General features: G+C 35.2%; 1 long non-coding RNA gene across 2 annotated transcripts; it reads right to left on the bottom strand.

Annotated features, from left to right (window-relative positions):
- Positions 1-13,397: 13,397 nt before the first annotated feature.
- On the bottom strand, positions 13,398-16,384 carry LOC145092422 (uncharacterized). Of its 2 annotated transcripts, XR_013702538.1 has the most exons (3): positions 16,032-16,384; positions 15,559-15,609; positions 13,398-15,433 (listed from the first exon to the last, which is right to left on the bottom strand). It is a non-coding gene; the product is annotated as an uncharacterized LOC145092422 (long non-coding RNA). The 2 variants fall into 2 exon arrangements; XR_013702537.1 differs by having other exon boundaries at positions 15,559-16,384.
- Positions 16,385-18,370: the final 1,986 nt, after the last annotated feature.

The raw sequence follows: 18,370 nt of genomic DNA, 5'->3' as shown, positions 1-18,370 counted from the left end.
CAAGATCACAAGCGGGGAATCCACTGCTATCCTCATGCACCTTGCTGGGGTAAAAGACCCCACTGACTTGCGGCTCAAGGCGTCCGCAACCACGCTCGCTTTACCAGGGTGGTAAAGGATCTTGCAGTCATAGCCATTGACTACGTCCAGCCACCTACGCTGCCTCATATTCAGGTTCGGTTGATCCATGATGTGCCTCAAACTCCTGTGATCCATGTATATGGTACAACGGACCCATATAGGTAATGCCTCCAAATCTTGAGAGCGAATACCACTGCCCCCAACTCCAGATCGTATGTAGGGTATCTCGTCTCATGCGGCTTCAGCTGCCGCGATGCATAGGCTATTACTTGTCCTCTCTACATGAGGATTGCCCCTAAACCAGTGATGGATGCATCACATAATACTACAAAATCCTCAACTCCCTCAGGGAGTGTCAACACTGGCGCCTCGCATAAACACTGTCGGAGGGTCTCAAACGCCCTCTACTGGTCAGGGCTCCACCGGAAGTCCACCCCTTCCTCGTTAGACGAGTGAGGGGTACTGCAATCTTCGAGAAATCTTGAATAAATCTCCGATAGTACCCTACTAATCCCAAGAAGCTTCTGATATCCATGGGAGATTTCGGAATCTCCCACTGCATAACCGCCTCGACTTTGGCTGGATCGACCAAAATCCCCTCCTGGTTAATGAGGTGCCCAAGGAACTGGACCTCTCGCAACCAGAACTCGCACTTCGAGAACTTAGCATGAAGACGTTCTCGCCTCAAAACTCCCAATAGCTCCATGAGGTGCTCCCCGTGTTGTTCTCGAGTCTTGGAATACACCAAGATATCATCTATGAACACAATGACCGAGCGATCAAGCATCGGCCTGCAGACCCGATTCATTAGATCCATGAACACTGTCGGCACGTTGGTGAGCCCAAACAGCATCACCACGAACTTGTAATGACCATAACAAGTTCGAAACACAGTCTTCTCCACGTCCTCCTCTCTCACCCTGACCTGGTGATATCCGTATCTCAAATCGATCTTGGAAAACCAAGATGCACCCTGCAACTGATCGAAAAGATCATCTATCCTCGGGAGTGGATAACAGTTTTTCACTGTCAACTTGTTCAACTCCCTATAGTGAATGGACATCCGGTGTGATCCGTTCTTTTTCCTGACGAAGAGGATCGGTGCTTCCCACGGAGAACTACTCTGAAGAATGAACTGCTTACCTAGCAGTTCCTGCAACTGAGACGATAGCTCCTGCATCTCAGGTGATGCCAACCGGTACGACGCCTTAGAGATAGGAACCGCACCCGACACTAGATCAATCCTAAACTCAACCTGCCTCTCCGGAGGCACTCCGGGTAACTCCTCCGGAAACACGTCAGCAAACTCTCTAACCACCGGGACCTCTGAAACTGAAGTCTGGTCCCTGACCCGCGTATCCATCACATACGCCAAATAACTGGCACACCCATGCTAAATATACTGCAGTGCCCTGGCTGCCATACAAAACCCTGATCCTACTATGGTTCCCTCACCATATACCACCAGTTCTCCCCCACTTAGGGTTCGAACTACTACCCGCTGTCCCTCATAATCGATCATGGCGGCGAATTGACTAAGCCAATCCATCCCCACGATCACACACTGTAACACCCATAAAATTCAAGCCAATTTAAAACTTTTAAGTCGTTGGAACCATTTAATTATTATAATCTGTTTTCAAAATAGTTTATACATCAGAGTTCCCAGAAATCATAATCATCAATCGAGGAAGTGTACGGTCACACCTTCGCCTACCTGCGGCCATCCACTGAACCTGAAACAATAAACTAAAATTGTAAGCACGAAATCTTAGTGAGTTACCCCCAAAATACCAACCTCATACAACCATAATCATATTGTTTCAACATATACAGAACAACCATGCATCTCGGGTCTATAGTGTGACTGGTCCGCCCGCACCGGGTCTTCAGTTCATCTGGTCCACTCTCTAAGTCTACAGTATGACTGGACCGCCTGCATCGGGCCTTCAGTCTATTTGGATCTATCCTGAGCTTCAGTATGACTGGACCGCCATACGGGCCTACAGTCTATCCGGACCGCTCGTAGGGTATGTTGGCCTTCAGCACAAAGCAGGACCACCTCAACCCAACGTCAAGAAAATAACCATGTGCACATATAACAGATGATCACATAACAGTCCATATACAAACAACCCGATCTAGAAGATCATATAGTATAGCAACATCCTAACCAGGATACCGACCTAACCGGTCACTAACATAGCATCATCCTATATTCCAGGATACCAACCTAAACCAAGTCACTGACATAGCATCATCCTATATACCAAAATACCGACCTAAACCAGGTCACTAACATAACATCATCCTATATACCATGATACCGACCTAAACCAGGTCACTGACATAGCATCATCCTATATACCAGGATACCGACCTAAACCAGGTCACTAACATAGCATCATCCTAACGGATCATAAGAGCATAACAACATACTGTCTATCCTGATACCGATCTAACAGATTATAACCACATCAAACAAGTACAAGTATAAAATCCGAAAAAGGGCCGACCTTGGTGCCTTAGACCCTGTTGATATAGTGAGGATAACTCACCTTGAAATGTCAAACTAAAGAGGTGGCTTCAAATCCCCCGATCGCAGCCACGAACTCCACCACCTAACACTTTGATGAAACCATATTTGTAAGTGCCCAAATTACCAGAATACCCTTGGAAGTCAAACTGGTCAACTCTTGGTCAAAGTCAGCCTTCCTGGTTGACCTTACTCGCCAAGTCAGCCCACTGACTCGTCGAGTTCCTAAGCTCAGAAAATCCTCATATCACGACTCAACTCGCCGAGTCACCCCATGACTCGTCGAGTTCATCAATCCCCGAGTCCTAGCCCGTCCAACTCACTGAGTCACCACTCAACTCACTAATCCTTATCATAACCATATGGGTTAGGGTTTGCGACCCGAATCGTCGAGTCCAAGAACAGACTCGCCGAGTTCACTTAAGTCATCCTCATTCAGACGATTTCAGTCCATCCCACTGCTTCCAACTCATAGATCTGGACTCCTAGGGCTAGTTTTACACGTAAAGTTTCCAACTTTACATGTATGCAAGGTGATTTTGGCTCAATACAATCTAGAGAGAAGGTTCAAGACAAGAATGCTCACAAACAAGCTAAAGGGATGATACTTTATACCTCCATGGACCAAAATAAGTCTAGATCTGAAGTTGCAACCCCAGATCTAGTCCTAAAACCCGAAATGGATTCCAAACATGCTAAATAGTCCCAACTCATCATCCAAGAATAGATCTAGAAGAGAAGAGCTCAAGACAACGACTTGTTACCTCTAAAATGTGCCCAAGATGAAGTAGATTATGGATCTACACGAATTCCTTGATGCTAGCCTCTTGATCTACAAGCTTCCTTCACTAGAGTCACCTTCCAAAGCTCAAAAACTCTCACCAATGGCTCACACACGATTTTAGGGTTACTGACTCTCAAGGGGTAACAAAGAGGTTGAGGTGAGGACATAAGATCCTTTAAATAGGGTGCAAACCCTAAATTTTAGGGTTTTCCTATTTCCAGCACCAACTCGTCGAGTCACGCCGCCGACTCGGCGAGTTGGTCACTTAACACGTGGCCAAAAACCCGCTCTGACTCGACGAGTCAAGATACCTACTCGTCGAGTAAATTCCTTTTTCTCCACATATGACCCCAGAACTTATATTCCTGAATTTGGGATGTTACACACATACTTCCCCCATGGGAATAGGAATCAAATCTATTAGGAAGGATACCCTGAAAATCTCCAACTCGCATCCCCGGTAGATCGAAGAAGCAGAAACCTTGTCTTCGTTGGCGATAGAAACTCGCAACGGACAATCAAGCTCATCTACCGGCACACTGAACCCCCTACTGAAATTCTGAGATATAAACGACCGACTCGCCCCCGAGTCGACTAAAACCAAAGTAGATAAAGAGTTTACTAAAAACTTAACTAAACATAGGTACAACAGATAAGCATCACACATATATAATAACTAAAATAGAGAATAGAAACATACCAACAAACACATCTGGTGCTGCCTTGGCCTCCTCGGCCGTGAGCTGGAAGGCACGCCCCTGAGCCTTTGGAGGCTCCGCCTTGACTAGCCTCCCATCCGCAATCCTCAAAGTAGCTGGTGCGGAAACCTGCGCCGACTTGGCGGCGAGCTGCGGACAGTTGGTCTTCACATGACCAACCTGATGATAGTGATAACATATCCTCATATCTTCCAGAGGGACAGACTGGCGACATTCCCTGGCATAGTGCCCCTCCTTGCCACATTTGTAGCAACCACCACCCGCTCGACAAACTCCAGAATGACCCCTGCCACACTTTCCACAAGAGTGGCTCTACGGACCTCCGGTCCTAGTATTAGCGGTCTTAGACCGCTTAGGTGTCGGCTGAGACTGTACCGGAACCTGACGTTGCTCCTTCAACTGCAGCTCTATCTCAAACTCACGCCGCCTCGCCGTTTCCTGAAGATCCAGAAGAGTATCACAACGTTGTGTGGCAACAAGCTGTCGAATATCGGTCTTGAGCATACTCAGATAACGAGTCATCTGAGACTACTCCGAAGCAAACTCCGTGCAAAACATATCCCTCTACGAAAAACATGCGGATGATCTCCATCACCGACTCTTCATCCTGCCTCAATGTCAAAAACTCCTGAGCAAGCCGCTCCCGCTCCACGCGGGGAACGTAGCAGGTATGAAACATATCCCTGAACTGCTCCCAAGAAATAGCAGTTCTCAATGGTGTACGACCCCGTCGTCAGTCTCCACTAGTCCTTGGCCCCAAGCCTCAGCAGGTTCAGGGCACACCAGACCTTCTGGTAAAGAGGAAACGAACACGTGAAGAAATAGCCCTCCACGTCAGATAACCACCTCATAGCCCTGATCACATCCTGCCTACCATCAAACATCGGGGGCTTCGTGTTATCGAAGTCCCGGTACTGGAAAGCCCGACTGGCTCCTCCCCCACCCCCTGCCGCTGTTACAGCCGACGTGGCTGCAGCAGCAGTCGTCTCTGCTATGGCTGCATAATGCTCATCAAAGTACTCAACCATAACGGTCTTGATCGACCCAAACATCTCTAGCATTTGCACTCGAAACGCAACAACAACCTCATCATGCAAGATCTCCCGAATCCTGGCATCCAACTCCTCTGTCCCTATCTGCACCACGGGCTCAGGTGCAATAGGCTCATCCGGGCCTCCGCCCCCTGATCCTGATCCAGATCCCGTCGTAAAGCATCTCGTTATCACCATACTGAAAATATGCCCAAGACGTCAGATAAACAACATAATATCGGGAGACCAATTACCACAAACACTAGGGGTTGTGACTTCCTTGCTACGTGTATGGGTCCTTTGCTTTCAGTAGTACGGGCCCATACTACCTTCCACATCTACCCATATTTGTCTCAAGTATCACCACAACGCCCTAATAATAGACATTAGCATAGCAAGCACTCATCCTTCACTCCTATAGGAATGAGAAACTATCTTACAATAGGCCTCACGGCTTTTCACGACCCATCTATCCATGAAACTTCCACCAACCTTGCAACATTAGTGTAAGCTAGCCACACATAACTCTGGACCCGATAGAATTTCGAATATCCAATCCTACCCTAAGGTCGAATCAAACATTCTCAGGCTATAAGATCTTGATTACGCACAACGGTGATGCATACACTAAACAACTATAATAATGAGGTCAATTCCATATAAAAGAAACCCTAGGCTAGCAGGCGTCATGTAACCAGGAAAGTCTATCATGCAATTCCTGAAGATCCCCAGCCTAGCACTAGCATGCTGTTCTAACATATCATAATATCAAATGACTGCATGGTATTTGGGTCTTACTTACAGGCTTCAACTGATCGTACACTCCGCATCCTCCATCCCTTATTTTGAAAACCATTTTAGAATCTATTCTTAAAATTTCCTTGATTTGAGACAGGATTTGCATGAGTGCTCCTCCAATTCACTCAAATCAAGGTTCTGATACCAACTTCTAACATCCAAAAATTTTAAGCCAAATTTAAACTTTTTCAACCCTAAAACCACATAGTGCTTTACAAAATGTTTTCAAAATATTATTCATCAGAGTGTCCCAATAACAAAATCATAAGGATGTGGAGCGGTACGGTCACGCCTTCGCCTTGCCTTGATCTCCTGAAGTACCTGAAACAATAAACTAGAACTGTAAGCCCGAGGGCTTAGTGAGCTACCCCCAAAATACCAAAAACACACTGATAATACCATATCAGTAACAGATAATCCACAACATGCATAATAGGCCTTCTGCCTGACTTGACCGCCCTGTAGGGCCTACAGTCAATCTAAGTCTATCTCGAGCCTTCGGCATGACTGGATCGCCCTCCTCGGGCCTACAGTCTCTCCGGACCGCTCGTAGGGTATGTTGGCCTTCAGCACAAAGCAGGACCGCCTCAACCCAAACATCAAGCAAATAATCATGTGCGCATAACTAACATATATTGGCATATACAGGTATCAAACATAACTATCACACTGATCATTAATACTAGCAATCCCTCATAACCAGAGCACCGACCTAGCAGGTCACTAACATACCAATCCCTACGGATTATAAGAGCATAATAACATATTGTTTATTCTGATACCGAACTAACAGATCATAACCACATATAACATACCATAACCAAGATAACAACTAAAGGGCCGGCCTTGGTGCCTTAGACCCTATTGATATAGTGAGGATAACTCACCTTGCTAGTAGCTTGAAATGATACGGCCCACACCTCCAGATGTAGCTCCAACCACCTCGCCTGTACCCATAAGTGGCCCACTCAATAATCACTCAAATTACCAAAATGCCCTTGGGAGGTACAAGACATCCCACAGCCAAATCAAGTCACTGGTAAATGGCCAATAGTCCATGTTGACCTATTTGCTGAATATAACTTTCTCTGCCTCGATTCCCTCCTGATTCCAGAATTTCTCGACTCGACTCGCCGAGTCTCTAGCAGACTCGCCGAGTCGATACGCGACTCAGTACTTGGAAGTCCAAACTGACTCACCGGGTCATCTCCCAGACCTCGCCGAGTCCATGCGAGACCAAACTTGACAAAACCCTACCCGACTCGCCGAGTCATTTATTAGACTCGCCGAGTCCATACACATACTCCCATGATCAAGTGATTCAGAAAAACCCTTTTGTTCCAAACAGTAGATCTAGGTCCCTAGAGTGCTTTAGCAACGTAAAGGTGCTACCTTTACGTATTTACATGACTCAAAATCCACATCTAAGCTTGAAATGGGTCTTTACTCATAAACAAGGGTTCCTTCATGACCCTAATAAGAACTTTATGAACTTAAGACTCAAAAGAGGTTCAAATCTGAAGGTTCAACTTCAGATCTAGCTCTCATAACATAATCCTTTCATGAATGGCTAAAGAAAGCCCTAATCTTCACATATGAAAGGTTTTAGAAGAAAATAGGCCAATGTAACAAATTTACCTCCAAAACATGCCCAAGATGAAGAAGACTCTGGATCCACACGAAATCCTTGATGCTAGCCTCTTGATCTACAAGTTTCCTTCACAAAAATCACTTCCCAAAGCTCCAAAACACTCTCCAAGCTCACACTCACGAAAATTAGGGTTTCTGGCTCTCAAGGGGTGATAGAGGACAGTGGGAGGCGCTAATGGTCCAATATATAGGGTGCAAAACCTGAAATTTAGGGTTTCCCTTGCCAGCTCCTACTCGCCGAGTCCCCTTTGCCGACTCGTCGAGTGCCTCATTAAATAACGTGTCCTGACCCGTTTCTACTCGACGAGTCATAGCGCCAACTCGTCGAGTAGACCTTAAAACTTGAAATTTAGAAGGAATAATAATGATACCTGACAGTTGGAATGTTACAATCAAAATTGACTTTATTTTGATTCAAAAACACAATTTTCTTTCATTGTTATATTCTTCATATTGCCTTTGAACTCATATTATATTTTACTTCGTGATTCATACCTAATATATATCTAGTTTGAATGTGTTTTTTATTAGACCTCTAGTAGGTTTCATAACTTCCTTTAATACTTATCTTATTTATACTTGAATGGTTTTTCTATGATGACTTATGGGAAGAGGTTTAGTGGATTTTTTAACGAACAATTTCAATCTTTCAATATAGTTTTATATATTAAATTTCAATTTGGGGACCTACAAGTAGTTGGTAAATTATTCTTATACATGGTTTGCGATGTAAATTAAACTTATAAAATTTCATAAAAATATATATAAAGGTTATCATAAGCTCTAATAGAAGATGCAAGAAAGATGGTAGAAATATTTGAATGCATTTTTTTAAAACCGTGTAGTTTTTGATGGTTCTATATCTAACCTTAGGTACATGATAGTCACATATTCGCTTATCCCTATATATATATATATATATATATATCATTGTATACTTATAAAGGAAGCATTTTTCCTTTCACCACATTCATTTGAAACTCCCATAACTATTCAATTGCTTTCTAATAATGATTATAAGTTGGTTAATAAGTTTAAATAAATATGAAACCTAAAGTGTAATCATATATATAAACTAAATTTCAATATTAAAAGAATATATTTTCTTCTATTTATAAAGTTATGTTTTTAACTTTTAACGTATTATACTTAATTTATTGGGTCTAATATATTGTTGTATGTAAACCATTATCATTTTAAAGCTACAACTTTTGAACAATTTGTATAAAATACTTAAATTGTTAATTTAAATATAACCTTACAGGATCAACTTAAATATAAATTTTTGTTCAACCTAAACAACCTAAAGAATATTTTGTAAATAATTAAAAATGATAAATTGTAGTGTTTTTCTAATAATGATTATAAGTTGGTTAATAAGGTTAAATAAGTATCAAATCTGAGTGTAATCATAAATAAACTAAATTTCAATATTTAAATAATATTTTTACTTCTACTTATAAAGTTATTTCTTTAACTTTTAACATATTATACTTAATTTATTAGATTTAATATGTTGTATGTAAACTATTATCAATTTAAAGCTTTAACTTTTGAAAAGTTTGGACAAAATACTTAAATTGTTAATTTAAATATAACATTACAAGGTCAACTTTAATATAAATTACAGATTCATTTAAAAAAACCCAAAGAGTATTTTATGAATAGTTGAAAGTGATAAATTGTAGTGTTAATTGCAAAAACTAAATTGTAATATCAATTTAACGAAAATATTTCCTAAAGATATTTTTATAATCGTTAAAAGTTTTCAAATAGGTAGCTTAAAATAACTTACAATAACAATAGTTAAAAATTACACTATATAAATTATTATATTGTTACCCTAAACTATAGGGACCATTCGTGTAATTTACCCTTCAAAATAATCAATATATTATATCTCCTTAGTATAGGGATTATTATATCAAATTTAACAACATTATTGTTATATTTAAAAAAACATATATTTATAAAGATTTCAACTATATAGATGCTTCTACGCAACGCGCGGGCATTCACTTACTTTATATATATATATATATATATATATATATATATATATATATATATATATATATATATATATATATATATATATATATATATATATATATATATAAGGTGAGGTTCAATAGAGAACCATAATTATCAAAGAACCAAGGAACCAATCTTTTTTTCAACTTTTAAAACTTATTTTTTATCAAAAAAAAACTAAAAATACAGAAATTCATAACTTTTTATCCTTTTTCCAATGATATAAAATTCGAATTTTTTTTTTACGTCAAATTCACAATGTGAATCTTCGAAAATTCACAACGTGAATCCAGATTCACACGGTGAATCCGAAAAATATTTTTCACATTCACAATGTTAATATATGAATTTAGATATTTTTAGATTTTTTTTTCGATAAAGAATAAGCTCTAAAATTGAAAAAAAAAAAGATTTGGTTCCTTGAAGAACTCAAAATTATGGTTTTTTATGGAACTTTTCCATATATATATATATATATATATATATATATATATATATATATATATATATATATATATATATATATATATATATATATATAGGGTTAGGTTCATTTTTGAAAAAACGTGGTGACATTTTTGAAAATAAGTGGATCTTTTGGCTTTTTTGCTGGTAAAGGTTATATATATATATATATATATATATATATATATATATATATATATATATATATATATATATATATAAATAAGGGTATTTTTGTCATTTGATTTTTTGATTTTTATAAACCTTATTCATAGACGATTTCTTTTGATTCAAACCCTTTTCATCCTTAAACCCTTCTTCTTCTCTTTACCTTAATTGGTCGATATTGGAACCATATTTCGATTCGATGTTCATGAAATCATGTTCAAAACCGTTCAATTGTTATTGTTCTGTAGTTTTAAAAAGGATCCTTTTAAATCGATTGACATTGAACGATTTTGGTTCGTATTAGTCGGCAATCATTGTGTGTTTTTTGATTGAATGATTTTGGTTCTTCATACGTTTGCCTCGATTTCTAAATGGAAGCAGGTAAACTGATAAAGCCAAATTCTGAGATGGCTAATCTCCTTTCTACTAACAAAATTAAGAACACAAACTGAAACAAATTTCTTCTCTATTAATCTGATGCAATTGACAAGCTATTTATAACGAATGAATTAAACTACCTAATCTAGGAATTGGAACGTGAACTTGGTATTGGAAGTAAAAGGGTAAATTAAGGTCCTAAGAAAAAGGAAACATGATCTAACACTAACTGCATGCAAGGGAATTAGAAGAAAAAGTCTTCTATTGGAACGAGGTTGTATCATAAACCCTAGTTTTTCATTTTGTATTGTTCGATGACAAGTTTTTATAGTGATTATTTATTTTTTTTTTCTCGTAATTTGAAGTTAATGAAATAGTTAATCTCAATGTTATTTCTTGTTGTTCGTTTATTTTGTTGGTTTTAATCTTATGTTGAAGATATGTGCTAAAGTTATGTAATATTTTTCATAAAGTAGTTGATGTGAATCATATGCTATGTTATATTCTTCAAATCGATTTATCCTTATCTTTATTGTGTTTATAGGTTCGATTTCTTCCTACACATGCATCAAATTTCTAAATTAAATCAATAAACCCTTGTTTTTCATTATTTTTTTTTTCTTGATTTTTGATTTTTTTTGTTGTTTTAGATCATATGTTGAATATAATTTCTTAAAAATCTTGTTATGGATAATATTTTCACTTCATTAAAATCATATTTTCGTCGTATTGTTTATTTATTGTAGTCCATCTTATGAATTCTCATTTTTCGTGTTTGTTTCAGGATTATGTATCTTGTAATATTTGTTTGTGGATTATATGTTGATTAAGTATTTCTTATTTTTCTTGATTATATAAGTTATGATCATTTATATGAGTTTCTCATTGTATATGTTCAAGATGTCATTTTTGTTTATTATATTGTCTTAGTTATGTTATATAAAACATTTTTATTCTTTTTCTTTTTGTGCAGAGCCTAGTAACAAGAGGGAGAAGTTGTCTCGTCCCATACAATAAAAAAACTCTAACACTGATGTTATTGTTCTGTCCTTTGAGATGAAAACTGATATTTGTAATAAAAAAAGTAAAAGAACACAAAAGTTATAAATCTTTCTTATGAGAATAAGAGTGTTGCTTCTAAAAAAAGAAGTTCAATGTTTCTTAGGGTATTGGATATGATGATGATTTTATATCCCAACCATTAGGTGAAGCTAGACCTTAAAAGAAATTCCTATTGTCTTTTAGGAATCCTTATTTATTATTTCGAATATATATAAATATCTTAATGATAATCAAAAGAAAAGCATTAAAAATATAGGTTTTGGTTTCATTAAGGATTTTGTTATTATCCGTTTTAATAGGGATATTTGTTCTTTGGTTTTTGAAAAATATGATCAAAATTCAAACATTCTTCATATTAACAAGCACAGAAGATCCATATTATAAGAAAAGGTGTTCATAAAATACATGGACTTCCGGTGGTCCTTTTGATAAAGTTGGTCATTCCTACGGGGGGCTTCAAGGAAAAGCTAGTGGCATAAGCAGTTCTGAGAGAAAATCTCGAGTATTACTCTTCTAATATAAAAAAAAATAATAATTTATTATGATGCAATGGATTCATAGTCATGTCTTCCCGAAAAAGGATGATTGCCAGGTTAAACGTGAGAAATTCTATAATTTCTGGAACGAGTTTTATACTTATGCTAGACTTAACCCTACCCCTTAATAATTACCTTTTATTTTTTTTTCCTTAAATAACTAATGATTAGTTAATTATTATGTTTTTTATTTTCTTTTAATATATACTAGTTTATTTTTTTATTAATCTTGTTTTTTTATTTAATTTATTTATAAGAAAATTTTGATTAAAAAATTAATTGGAAAAGGATGTTAATGATCTAATCTACTTTATAATCTGTAATGACTTTTTGATTAAAAAAGAAAAATGGAAATTAGTTTTTTCATGTAATAAGCTCATAGCGGTTATTGTTGCATAAGAAAATTAAATGGCAATTCTTTATGCATAAGAAAATTTTGATTAAACGATTAAATGGAAATTTGGTGTTTCATGTAATAAGCTCATGACGCTCGTGTGCATATTGTTTCTAGAAATTAATTTACAGAGATGATTTGTTTTGTTCCTTCTTTACTAATACCATTGTTTTTTGTCACATGATGTCCCATGCAAAACATAATCGAATACTCGAATATGAAATTATTTTCTTTTTAGTTTGAATGAGAATGTGTCATTTTCAACAGGTCGAACCAGTCCAAAACCTAATATTGTCATTATTATATCATAATTATTTTGATAATTATAAAAAAAGTTCAAAAAAAATACGAAAGAAAAATTAAGTTAAAAAAGGCCAAGAAATTCGGCTCCAGATCGTAAACAAAATTCAAATAAAATTATATTAAGTTCAATTTTAAGAAATTTAAAAATAAAAACAAAATCATCATTTTCTAAAATCGGATTTTAATGGTTGAGTCAGCCACAGTCGAACCGGTTTTCGTAAAAACCGACCGATTTTCTTTAGTTCGTATACAAGTGGTTGTTGGCCTTCAAAAAACCTCTAACCCGACCGCTTCTCAGTTGAACGGCTCAAAAAAACTCGACCGCTTCTTGGTTGAACAGATCGAAAATGTCGGCCGATTATGGTTTTCAACATTGTGCTCTTTACTATTGTTTACCTTTGTTCAAGATTTCTTTTAGATATATATTTTCCAACCAAAAAAGAACTATTTATCATATGTATGAAAGAAACTCCTTTATATTTTTTTTACTATAACGTCTGTAAAAAATACAATAAAGATAAATAATTTGAAACAATAAAATTTTTAAACTAACCATTACAAAATACTACAAATTACAATAAATTATAGAAATAATTTGTGGACATAATGTCTCCTTTCCATTGCATCCTATAACATGCATCGAATTTCATGAATTATGTTTTACTCGAATAGCCTCTCAGCTGAAGATTGTGATGCAAAATATTTGGTGGATCTTTAGCAACTTCAAACTTTATCCCCTAAAACTTAATCTTAAATGGGAAACCAAAACCAAAGGAAATCAACAACTTGTAAGGTTACTGAATATTCAATTGATCACGAAATCTTATGGTTATGTTAATATGATAAATTAAAAGAAGTAAAAGAATGTAATATATGAAGGTATTTTATATCACATAAAATGTAAGAAATAAAAGAATGTTATGGTTAGCTCCCCTTTTTGTATATCATATAAAAGGTATTTTAGACATTTTATTCATGGCAATTAATAGCAATGTACTTTATCAAAATCCATGATTACAGCAACGTACTTTAATGCTTCTAAAACTTGTACATAAACTACAACCATCAAAAATATATAAAAGAAATGAATTCGTAGAATAAGTTACCAAAATAATTTATAATAAAATATATAATTATTTTTCAAAGTAAACCATTTACTTTTCCAATTTGAAGATTAAAAGCTTTCGTTGGCCTTCACACTCTCCTGTACAAAGGAGAATGTAATTAGTATAAATTGTTGTCTGTTAAAAAAAAACTATATGAAGTTTTATGTGTTGTACCTGATATAGCTCCAAAATGTCAGAAACGACGTGGTTTATATGAAAATCATCTTGTTTAGAAGATGATTTTGACGAAATGATGGTGATACTACTCTAGGAATTATCATTTCCACCGGTCAAACTATTTACTTGAAAAGTAAAAATAAATTGTCTAAAAATAAAATAAAGTAACTAATAAACATAAAAGAAACTAACCGTTTGCTGAAGTCTATGAGCTCAACAATCGAAGTAGATATTAAAGGGTTATGATAATTTAAAAAAATCATAATTTTCATATCTGGTTAGTTCTAAAAGATATTTTTATATATTTGACCCACTAAATTAAAGAAATGAAATACTTTATGAATATGATACATACCACAGCAGCAGCTGCAACTTTCATTTGAAGAGCATTCCCACAGACGTTGCAAAGATTGGATACCCATGTGCAAAATTTGTTGTCCCATCTTTATAAATATCAAAAGGAATGAATATGTAAATATATAGTTGAAAGAAATGAGTATAAATCATCTCAAGGTTTGGCTTAAAAGCAGTTAAAAATATACACAATTCAGGGGTATTTTTGGTATAACTGTGTAAACTTTTTTAGTATAACTATTTGGACCTTGATCCCATTCAGAGGTATGTTTGATATAACTTTTTAATATTATTATTAATGAGTTTATAACCGTTTTACTATTTTCATCTTTGTAATCACAAAGCATGATATATGATAAAAAAAATTATACCTTGTTGAACATCACAATCTAATGATTTGTCCTCATACAATTGTAATTTGTTGTTCCCAGTTATCCCCCCTGGACAACCTTTTTGAATACAAAGTGCTATTTTTATCTCGTTGTTTTGACTCTCTCAAGCAATACTATACCATCATATCACTTCACAAACCCGATCTTTGTAAAAGACATTCAAAACAACTTATAGTATTAGAAATCCATATTTAAATGTGTTTTTTCTTATTTATATACCCTTTTCGTTTACCCAAATTTGGTCCCTCAGTTAAATAAATGATTCATAAAATCATGAAAAAGTTTCATCAAAAAAGAAAGAAAAAAGACCGAGGAATACTGAACTTGTCCATTTGAGATGAAATTTAGCTGGAGATTCTTATCAAACACTTGGTGTGCAACCCTTCCTCATGTCTACGACTGAGGTTACACCTATGAAAACATCCATAAAATGCTCCACCAAGCTTGCTTAATCAGATTGCACATCTTAGATAACAAAAAAACAAAAACGAAATTTTTTTTAAGCAAATCAGAGATGAACAGAAAAAAATAGCAAATACATTTTCGGCAAGAGATGATAAAAGAAAATAATTAAATCTATGAATGCCTACCAGGAAAGATGTTGCTTAATCTTGAGAATAAGTTTATGTATGCCCTGCAACCTACGAAAATTACAGAAAAAGAAAATGCAAGAGGTTAGGGATTTGTAACTCGTTGATAAAAATGAAGGTTTCTTTGGGTTTTTCTGTGATGGTGGGCGGTGATGGTTGTGTATATATGGCCTTTTATCGTGGTTTTAAGGTTTTTCAGACTGTTGTGGAGAAGAAAGGTTTGGCGGATGAGGAGGGTGCGATGAATTTCGCAGCTGTCTCCAGATGAGTTTTCATGAGGGGATAGAGGAGCGTTAAGCTGTTGGAGGTATTTAATTGAGATGGTGGTGACTCGGTGGCGGTGCTTCGAGGCTGATAGAAAGGGGGAGCGGTTCGTGGTGGGAGAAAGGATGACGAGCATAGATCTCAACAAATGTCGATACACTATATAGTGACTGAGATATAGGAGATTATATAGAGTTTATGTGGTATACCTATTCAATTGGCTAAAAATATGGAAACACCGAGAACAATGAAAATGAGGGAATACAATTTTAACTTTGACTGTTACAGATAAGTTTCACTGATTTATTTTGCAGATAAGTTTGTTGGTCAATGTCTTCTAAGATAGAGGGGAAATATGTGAAGGTGATGGTGGTGTGGTGCAAATGGGCAGCAGAAGCAAAGATGGTAGTGTATGGTGCTGATGACGGAGACTTGAAGGAGGGATGCTAAGGTTTTCTGAATTCTGCCACGGGAAGATGGAAGATATAGGTGACGGGGAGGCTGGGAGCCGATGAACTGGCCCGGGGATTTGAATGAGTCTTTGCATATTTTAAGCAAAAAATTGTGGAGGTGGCTATTTGAATTAGTCTTCATAACAGGTTCTTATCCTTGTTTGACCACGTAAAATTTCAATTTATAAAATGATTGTAAACAGTGCAATAAGTTGGACGACTTAAAATTCAGCGTGCGTTTGACAAAGATGTTTTATAAGGTAAATTATATATATATATATATATATATATATATATATATATATATATATATATATATATATATATAAAGGCTTCACATTTTTCATTTTATATATTTTTTTCATTTGTTCTAAAGATAGTTGTATTAGTTTAAATAGTCATTTGTTAATGGTTATGTTTAGATGATATGGGGCACATTTCTTTTGCTGGTGTTATGATAAGTAATATGAAAAGTAAGTTTTTCTATTTTTTTTAATTGTTTTTAAAAGTTTTTATTTTATAGTCTTTTACTAATTTTAATAGATATTTGTTATTGGTTATGTTAAGATGATGTTGATCACATGTCTCCTGCTGTAGTTACGAGAAGTAATCGTTATGAAGGTACTCCTCAATTTTTTTAATATTGTTTTTTATTTATATATTTGTAGATCAAGTACCTTTTAATATTTTCAATGCTCTTAATATATATTTTGTAGATCAAGTAGCTCTTGGTGGTGTTAAAAAGTAGATTCTAATAAAGAATTCGAGTCCAGTGAAAAAGTTTAGTCCATGGAAGAAGTTGACTCCAGTGAAGAAGTTGAGAAATGTGAAAAAGAATAAAAAAATTCTTCAAAATGAGCAAAATAAAGGTGTATTTTGTTTTTTCTTTAGTATGTTTTGATTGTTTTCTTTTTCTTTTTTTTTTTTAAATTATTTTCTTTTAAATTTTTTTATTTAATTTTTTTTTTATAGATTATGCACAAGGAAAGTCTACGGCGAATGAATTTGATGGAGTGTGGATAATGAAAATATTTTTATGGTAATTTTTAATATCTTCTATTTTATGATTCAAAAATTACTTTAAGATCCATATTTCAACATTCATTTTCTTATATATTCTTATTTTAATATTTTCATCAATTGAAAGATTCATAGAGTTTTTATTTAATTATTGATATTATATAAACTTTTTTATGATCTTTTTTAATTTCAGGATTTTAAATTGAATGTTGATAGTTTGTTTAAAAGCTTTCATGATTTGAATCCAAAAATAGATGATTGTATCAAATTTGCATGCTCTCTATCCCTAGAAATGAAGATATTCTTGAGTATTCAGAAAAAAAAAATGAAATGTTGAGTTTAATTCTCTTTTAGAAATTCTTGTATTGGAAAGTCGTCCCGATGTTGGTAATGATGTAATTGATGTCGTTCAAGCAGATAAAGAAGTATGTGATATTGTTCCAATTGGTAAAAGCATTTCTCATGATCATAATCAAGTTACGTTTACCCAAGGTTGTAAAAACCGCTTGACCTTAGCAAATATGTGTATTAAGGTTAAGAGATTAATTGGATAGACAAGAATTAATCAAGAGATTAAGCGGGGACCTAAATTGCTAACTTGGTGAATTTTACAAAATTAAATATGGTTAATATAATAACAAAGTTTGTAAATACCACTAATATCATAACAAAATATGTTAATATGATTAATACAACATCAAGCATTAATCAAATAGTTTCTATTGGGATAAAATGTCTTCAAAGTGTTTAAATTTCATCATTTTCTATTGTTTTGCTTATTTTGTAGGCGGAGATTAATTGCTAGGAACTTTCTAGTCGGCCGGTTAGTTCCTAGGGACTAATCAAAGATTAACTAGGGATTTTTACAACACTTCCTTTACCTAAATGATGGATGATATTGTTTTTTTTTTGGGGGGAAATTGAGAAAGATGCATTTTCTAAAATTGCATCTAATTCCTATGATCCTTCCCTTAGTTTACCAAATCAACCTTCCCCTGTTTGTCCAAATGAGCCTTATGTTGTTTGTCCAACTAAGCGTTCTCTTGTTTCTTTAGTTTTTTTAGAACAATCTAAAG

The sequence above is a fragment of the Lactuca serriola genome, chromosome 3 (genome assembly GCF_051521515.1).
Source record: "Lactuca serriola cultivar US96UC23 chromosome 3, Lser_US96UC23_V15, whole genome shotgun sequence".
In the NCBI taxonomy this organism is placed as follows: domain Eukaryota; kingdom Viridiplantae; phylum Streptophyta; class Magnoliopsida; order Asterales; family Asteraceae; genus Lactuca; species Lactuca serriola.
The sequence above is the reverse complement of the archived record's forward strand: the minus strand, read 5'-3'. Positions and strand labels throughout refer to the sequence as shown.